An 8,419-nucleotide genomic window follows, 5' to 3' on the forward strand; every position below is an offset into this window, starting at 1 on the left:
TCGAGTTTATATTACTGCACAGTGTATAGCTAGTCCTGCTAGTAGCACTGATATAAAATTGAGAATGGAAATGGGGAATGTGTCAAAGAGACAACAAACCGACCATAGAACAGACAACAGCAGAAGGTCGCCAATAGGTCTTCAATGCAGTGAGAAACTCCCGGACCCGGAGGCGTCCTTCAGCTGGCCCCTAAACAAATATACATACTAGTTCAGTGGTAATGGACGTCATACTAAACTCCAAATTATATACAAGAAACTAAAATTAAAAATCATACTAGACTAACAAAGGCCAGAGGCTCCTGGTCCATTCTTTATGTGCCTGTCCCAAGTCAGAAGCCTGTAGTTCAGTGGTTGTTGTTTGTTCATGTCGATCATTTCTTTTTAGTATTTTGCTTTGTTAAGCTGTTAGTTTTCTCAATTGAATTTTTTCATATTTTTCATGTCTGGGCCTTTTATAGCCCAGTAAATGGTATGTGTTTATCTCTTGTTCAAGGCCGAACGGTTGCCTTAAATTACTTACATTCACTTTATTTGAACTCGGTGGATAGTTGTTTCATTGACAATCATACCACATCTTCTTATTTTTATAAAGTATTGCCTTTCTAACTCAGCATATAAACAGGGCAACAGTCAAATAACAGTACCTATATAACATTGATAATACACAGTGACATGTTATGGACCAAAACATGAAAATGAACACAGAGTCATTCATGTGTGAAAAGCAGGCGATACAAAATAAAACAATACACTAATTAAGAATTGGAAATCTAAATTTGGCTAAGTTTACAGTTAAAAAACAGATTACACATTTTCTGTTAACATGGTTAATGGAGATAAATATGAGCAATATCTTTTTATCCCAGCATATCAACAATCGACTGACGTTTATTTTGTGCGGAAGGTCTTCTCCTTAAAAAATCTTGGAAATCATTGATCTCTTCATTGGCATTTAGTCCTTCTTCAATGTATGCATCAAAATTGGCTAAACAAACTTCATGTAATGTGCAACAGCTGAGCACAAATTTTAACACTTAAGGCATATCTTCCATGTCAATGTATCTTAAACGCCTGAATCGACCTTTCAATGCACCAATGGCTCTTTCGATACACATATCCGACTCGAACTATGGATGTAGTTATAACGTTTTTGTTCAGCCGAAAGGATGCCAAAGTCTTTGAAAGGCGTCATTACCCACTGACTCAAAGCATATGCAGCATCTCCAATTAGATGGGTATTACCTGGGAACATTCTCTCTTTGTTATCAGATGCACTTGTAAACAGACGCGAGTTTTTAAGAACTCGCGTGTCATGCACAGAACCTGGCCACCCACAATATAAATCTAGAAAATGTAAGTTTTTGTCACATACTGCTTGAAGTATTATAGAAGGAAACTTTTTTCTGTTGTAATATTGTTCACCATCCACTTGAGGAGTTTTGATGGGGATATGTGATCCATCAATCGCGCCTAAAACACCATGGAAACCTTTATGTTGAAAAAACATGTCAACTGTTTCTTGCACTTTCATTCCAGAAGGCCATTTAACTAATGCAGGAAGCAAATCTGAACAAATAATTGAAGATGTTCGATGTATAATAGTATGAACTGTTGCTTCACATACACCAAAGCTGTCAGTTAATTCAGTCAAAATCTGTTGACATGATGCATATCTTATGAAAATCAGTAGCTGCTTTTCAATAGAAACTTTCATGATGCCACCCTTAAGACCCACCGCTAACTGAGGAGATAAGATTAGAACTAGTGCATCAAATGTTGATCTGCTCATTCTAAAACGATTCTTATAGTCATCAGGTGTGTATTGGGGGATAACATTTTCAACACAATTTTTCACCCTGGCGATGTGTCTACGTTTAGCAGCCAAGCATGATACAACTGAGAAAACTAGCTTTCTTTTTGAGAGCCTCTTGTGAATCATATAAAGCCTATCAATGCTGTTCTGTTTGTGTTATCAAGTCCTGTAGTAAAAGATATACTTCAGCCATTTTTGTTATGGTTTCAACATTGTTCAAGGAAACCACCCATTTGTTTAAATGTGCCTGAACTGGGTTTATTTTTCAAACTAGTTCGATAAAACCTAAACTAGTTTTGGAAACCAGTTCAAAACCTTAAACTAAAACCAAAACCAGTTTTATTTGCAATAAATGCACCCTTTATTTTTATATAAAAATTGACAAAATCACTCACTATACAAGGACTTTCTTACCCGATACAATACTGAAGTACTCTGTTTGGTATTAAGATACTAACACAATACGGAATGGAATATCTCCCATTTTTTAATAATTTAGCATACTGGTACTTTCAATCGGGTTACAACGGAATATGAAAGAAAAAATAGTGGGTCATCATTTTTTTGTAATTCTGAGATAAGAAAACGTCAACTTTGTCGACAAATTCACTTAGATAAATACAATGAATAGGGAAAATGTTTTTTTTTTTTAATTAAGATTTTTTTAATGGATGGCTATGTTCTTATACACGGAAAAAGACTAGAATAAAAACTTTAATTCTTTATTTTTATGTTAAAGTTGGCAAAATCACTTACTCATAATACAAAACCAATCTCACCCGATTATTATACTGAAGTACACTGTTTGGTATTATTAGAAGCCTATATGGATATACGATTTGCACAGTGCCTTAACCAAGTAAGTCGTAGTCATCATGTCCTAGTGAAGGGTTTTCAAAATGAATTTGTCCACACTGCTTTAAATCATCATGCCGCTTGCCTTAAGTCTTCTATGAAAATTCAATCATTCTCAAGTTTTCGCTCTTAATGATTTTACCAATCCTTGGTGTTTTGGCCAATTATCTTGAAAACTCTAAGCGATAGCTAGAAACCTTTTAAAACATAAATAATCAGCAAGACAAGATCTACAAACGAGTCAAATTTCGGTAAAAATAAGCAGTCTTTTTAAAGTAAAGATTACCCTTAAAGGACGACTTTTTTTATCCTCTCTTGTGTTTAGGGTTTTCATCAACTATTCAAAGTCTTTAATGTTGGAGAGTTCCCATTGTTTAAGATGCACATAGACCTAGATTAGTGGCACGTGCTTCTATAGCCTCTTGTATTTTTTAGCTGCTATTTATTTAAAAAAACTGTTTACTATTTTCTTTGATATCTAGCTACTATCCTATTGTCAACATAATTGTTGTGTCGTTTCATTATTTCAGTCGTTATTGATTTTCGTAGTTCTTTCCCCCCTTAAATTCCGTCCATATAAATATTTCTTTCCGTTTCCGTTTCCGTTCCGTTTTCCGTTTCTGCCGTTTAGCAACACCCACTTCATATGTATTCCCAGAGGCGGATTTAGGGGGGGGGGCAGGGGGCTCGGGGCCCCCCCTTTTTGGGAAAAAATTTGGTTGCTTATATAGGGAATCACTGAAGCGTGACTGGAGCGGGCCCCCTCTTAGGTCAGTCAGTGGGCCCCCACTTATGAAAATTTCTGGATCCGCCACTGATTCCAACTTTTAAGAGACAAAAAGATAAACGAGCGAGCACAACTTCCACCTCTAATTAAAGCAAATGAAATTGTTATCAATGATTTCAATAAGTCTTGAATTCTTGGGGTTCTTTAAAATGCTGAATCTAACTGTGCATTTTTTTGGGGTCTCATTTTTAAATCGGCCCACATTTGTGTCTAATAGGTCCAAAATTAAAATTTGTTTGATTTTAGCCAAATTGAATTATTGATGTTCTTTAATAAGCTTAATTTAACTGTATTTAGTTTTTTTGATTTTGGAACATATTTTTAAATTGGTCCACATTAAGGTCCAAAAGGTCCAAAGTTAAGTTTTGTTCATACTGCATATATATTTTATTTTTTAACTAAGTTACCCCTAGTATCATTGGTTATGCATGTACTCATTAAATGCTTTAGACAATATCATGCAAAAGTTTACAAAATTTATGCAGGTTCTTGGAGCCTCATGTTTTTAGATTTTACTCTTTAATAAATTAAGACTTTTCCTCTTAGGGGAATTCTTTATTATCTGAACCAAATTATGTTACATATTTTGTGAAATAGGTTACATTTATTATATTTTTCTACCCAGTCAGTTACTCAAGTGTGAAGTGAGTAGATTTCAAGTAAAAAGTTTTTTACCTGTACATATGATCATGTGATTTACAGGTGAAAATTTGAATTTTGGTTTCAAATTAGTTTGATCTTTACATGGACAAACACTTGCATTTTTTCCTGAAATTGTTTTGAAGACATGAAAAATTTTAAAGTTTCATGAGGAGTTTAAGGTAAGGAATCAGTAAAAATTACATCAATGTTATCTATTTTGGATTTCAAACTTTATTTAAGTTCCAGAAAATTACTTTTAAAGAATTAAAGATTTCACAAATTTTTCATACATAATAAGGATGGATGTGAAACACAATGATAACTCTTAACCATTTCTTCATGCTAATTTATTTATTTGAGATGTATAACATTTTTTCATTGACTTGTTTTAATGTTAAATGTTTCTTTTCAGTTCTTGGCTTCTAGGAAATTATACAGTTATAGTCATCTAAATTGGTATAATTTAGGAAAACCAGACACTAAACGCTATTATATAGATTTTAAACAATGAAAGACGCAGAGCATATAGGTATGATAGTCAATAGTAAATTAAAAACAAAAATGATACAAACCCTGTTATATTACCTTTCAGAGACCTAAATGAATAACTGAATAATATCTGCCTGTTTCTCTACTATGATTTTGAGTTACAAATATTTGCTATGTATTATAGTTTGTATGTCTATCCAAATGATATTGCAGGGATGGACCTAAGCCAGAGAAGCATCAACAAAAAAAGCATGAAGTTTAAAAAATGTTAATATAAACGAAATTGTACTTTCTGTAGCTATTTAAAATTCCACAAAAGTCAGTAAAAGACATTAAGTTAAACAAGGAGGTTATATGCCACAAAAGTCAGTAAAAGACATTAAGTTAAACAAGGAGGTTATATGCATCATCTGCTTCAATTTACTAATAAATTTGGACCATGTATTTATTTTGAAAGCTTATTATTCCCAAACTACGATAGTAGAGGGCCATAATTATGTTTCCTGTTCTGTGTGTCTGTTTGTTCGTCTGTCTGTTCATTCTTCCATTCATTCTTCCGTACTTTCGTTTGTCCGTCCGTTCGTTCATCCATCAGTCTGTCATAGTCCTAGCTCCCTTTCAATTTTTATAAATTTTAAATTTTACGTTTCCGTGTTATAAAAAGGGAGGATTTTCCAGTTTTCGGACAATAAGTCACAAGTGCTTTGAGCAGATTTCATGAAAATTTGTAGAATTGTTTATTTTTATTGACTTAAGCTCCCCTTCGATTTTTATAAATTTTTGATTTTAAGTTTCCAAGTTTATGAGATTTTATTCATAAAAAAGGTGGGATTTTCCAGTTTTCGGACAATAACTCAAAAGTGCTTTGAACAGATTTCATGAAACTTTGGTGACTAGTTTATATCTATAAAAATAACCTCCCTTTAGTTTTTTTTATAAATTTCTGATATAACATTGAGGAGTAATCAAACTTTATTCGTTGAAAAAGCGACGGGCGTATCATGCGCCCATGGCACAGCTCTTAATTGATGAAGTTGAAATCCAATCAACTTGAAACTTTGTACAGATGTTCCCTATGATATTGTCTTTCCAACTGTAAAGCCAATTTGAGTTTTGAACCCAATTTCACAGTCCACTGAACATAGAAAATGATGGTGCAAGAGGGGCATCAGTGTACTATGGACACATTCTTATTATATGTACCTTTGGTTTTAGTTTCATCATAATCATATTGCAAACTTGGCTGTGTTTACACAACAAATGTAATTTTCCTTAATTTTCAAAATCCAAGGACTACGGGTAATCTCATTGGTTGTACACCACAATAAAAATAAAGTTACATCATTGGTTAATTTCCATTTTTAAGATTTTTTTAAACCAATCATAATGTTTTGTGTATGCTTTTGAAAAATATCACAGCATATTGATAACAAAAAAAACAGTGCAGCTGAAAAAGGCATATATAGATATGGAAAAGTACATTGAATTTTGTATTTCAGAGAATTTACAAGACTATCCACAACATTCTCATTTTGATGAATTGTTAAACCACAGAAACTTAAAAAAGACCTACAGAAAACCTAGGCTGTAGAGTATATACACCAGTATAAAAGAATTGGCTAGTCGCGTTCATCTATAAGGTATGTATTGGTTGAATATTACATTTCCCCTCATTATTTTTGTTGTTGATGGAGTCAAAAAGCGAGACATAGGTATGCTGTTGACGGCGACGTCAACAATGTATTAGTTTGTGATTATGTAAGTTGATGGTGAACTGATCAGTCAAAGATATTTAGTACACAGCTGTATTAGCACTAGCACATTTCATTACCATGGAGATTATTTGGCCCTGCCCCCTCAGTTGTGGTTTTATATTGACTTTTAAACTTTTGCTTAGTTTTCATGTATTAGCTTGTGACTATGTAAGTTTATGGGGAACCACTAGTGGTAGGTTAACGATGATTGGTATGTAGTTTTATAAGCATTAGCACCTCTTATTACCATGGGGATTATTTGGCCCCGCCCCTTCAGTTATGGTTTATTGACTTTTAAATTTTTGCTTAGTTATGTATTAGTTTGATTAGGTCAGTTTATGGGAAACCATTAGTGGTTGGTTAATGATAATAGGTCTGCAGTTGTATAAGTATCAGCATATATCATTTCCATGGAGATTATTTGGACCTGCCCCCTCAGTCATAGTCTATTGACTTTTAAACTTTTGCTTAGTTTGCATGTATTAGTTTGTGATACGGTTGGTTTATAGCAATGATTAAAGATGCATCAAAGAAAACATATGACAATGATGACTCTCTTAGATCAACAAAAAAAACCCAACATTTTATAAAAAAACAAAAATAATATAAATTATAAACTTTCCAACCGGTGACCAGGCCAACCAACCAAGATTTATAAAGAATGATAAATAATATAGATTTTTAAGTTCCATTCTTTCATATTTATTAAAAAGAAATGATGTTTTAGAGGAGCCAACAGCTGAGCAGAGAGCAGAAGAGAGATTGATGACCTTGAAGAGTAAGCAATGAGAACAGTAAGACAGCTGTTAAGTATATCTGGGGTTACCAAATATTATGGTAAGAACCTCATCTTTAATCAAACTTGGTGAGTATTCTTTTTGTTGGTTAGATATTATGCATCATTATGAAAAAAGGGGGATGTAGGGTATAAATCAACAAGGCAGCTACCCAATGAAAATAAATAACCAAAGACAGGTCTTCAACTATATAACAAACAACAAACTATTTGGAAATCTTGACTCCCCCGCAAGAGAAAAATGTCACTCTTATTATTGAGGAAAATGGCCACTACCTCAATGGTCTTTAAAATTAATTCAGTTGCTCTGGTCATTTTTCAAAATTTAACAAGTGAATGGAGTTGTTTTGATGAAGCTTACCTTTAATCAATGGGAGATTGATGCGACCACATGGGTCATAATTCTGAAAACTTATCCTGAAATCCTGGGCTTAAAAACTTGAAATCCTGAAGTCCCGAATTTAAATAAATTTAAATCCGGACATCCCGAAATTCAAAAAATTAATTCCCGGATCTTAAAAGGGTCAGTCCCGAAATCTCGAGCTTAAAAACACCCAATCCTGGAGTCCCGATAAAGGTCCTATCTACCCTCATATCTATAATTGATAACTAAGATAAAAGAAATACAGAAATTGTTTACATTAAATTGCCTTTTGCCATGCTTTCATCAACAAAAGATTTTTTTTTTCATTTTCCAAAATAAATTCCAAGGCTAAGATGTAGGATGCCATTTTTCTAACAAAATACCACAGCATGGAGACCCAAATCAGCACACTAAAATGTCCAATGTGTGTCCTACATCTTGAAAAAAATATCATTTTATAAATGTTCAAATATCTTCAAAAACATTTTTTTTTTTTACTCATTTCTACTCTGTTGAGGCTATTTCACTAGCACTGCACTTTGACTTTGACAATGACTATTAAAGACAAACAAAATGTTTATTGAAGTTGAATTGCCTTAGTGATAACTTGGTTGAGGACATGGAAAGCATTTTGTCATTGTTGGTTGTTTTATGGGCTTTGACCTCTTGAGTCATAAAGACCTTATGTATGTTAGTTCCATTGAAATGTTCAATGCATTGTCAATGCTAAACATTTGATTGACTTTGACTGATTTTTTTTAAGTTTCTGAAGAGTATAAATGAGTTTGAACAAAATGCAGCATAACTTTTTCTCCATGATAAGAAGATTTGATTTTAATATTTTCACCAAATTTACTGTTGATAGCATGGCTTATGGTTTGTGCAATACTAGAATATGCTTTTTTTCACAAGGAGC

The 8,419-nt window shown here is 33.2% G+C and overlaps 1 long non-coding RNA gene across 1 annotated transcript; it reads left to right on the forward strand.

The window, feature by feature from the left end:
- The first annotated feature begins 4,191 nt into the window (after positions 1 to 4,191).
- On the forward strand, positions 4,192 to 7,864 carry LOC143082470 (uncharacterized). Its single transcript, XR_012980400.1, has 4 exons — positions 4,192 to 4,279; positions 4,513 to 4,629; positions 6,089 to 6,229; positions 7,071 to 7,864. It is a non-coding gene; the product is annotated as an uncharacterized LOC143082470 (long non-coding RNA).
- Positions 7,865 to 8,419: the final 555 nt, after the last annotated feature.

This window comes from Mytilus galloprovincialis, chromosome 7 (genome assembly GCF_965363235.1).
Source record: "Mytilus galloprovincialis chromosome 7, xbMytGall1.hap1.1, whole genome shotgun sequence".
Classification (NCBI taxonomy): Eukaryota; Metazoa; Mollusca; class Bivalvia; order Mytilida; family Mytilidae; genus Mytilus; species Mytilus galloprovincialis.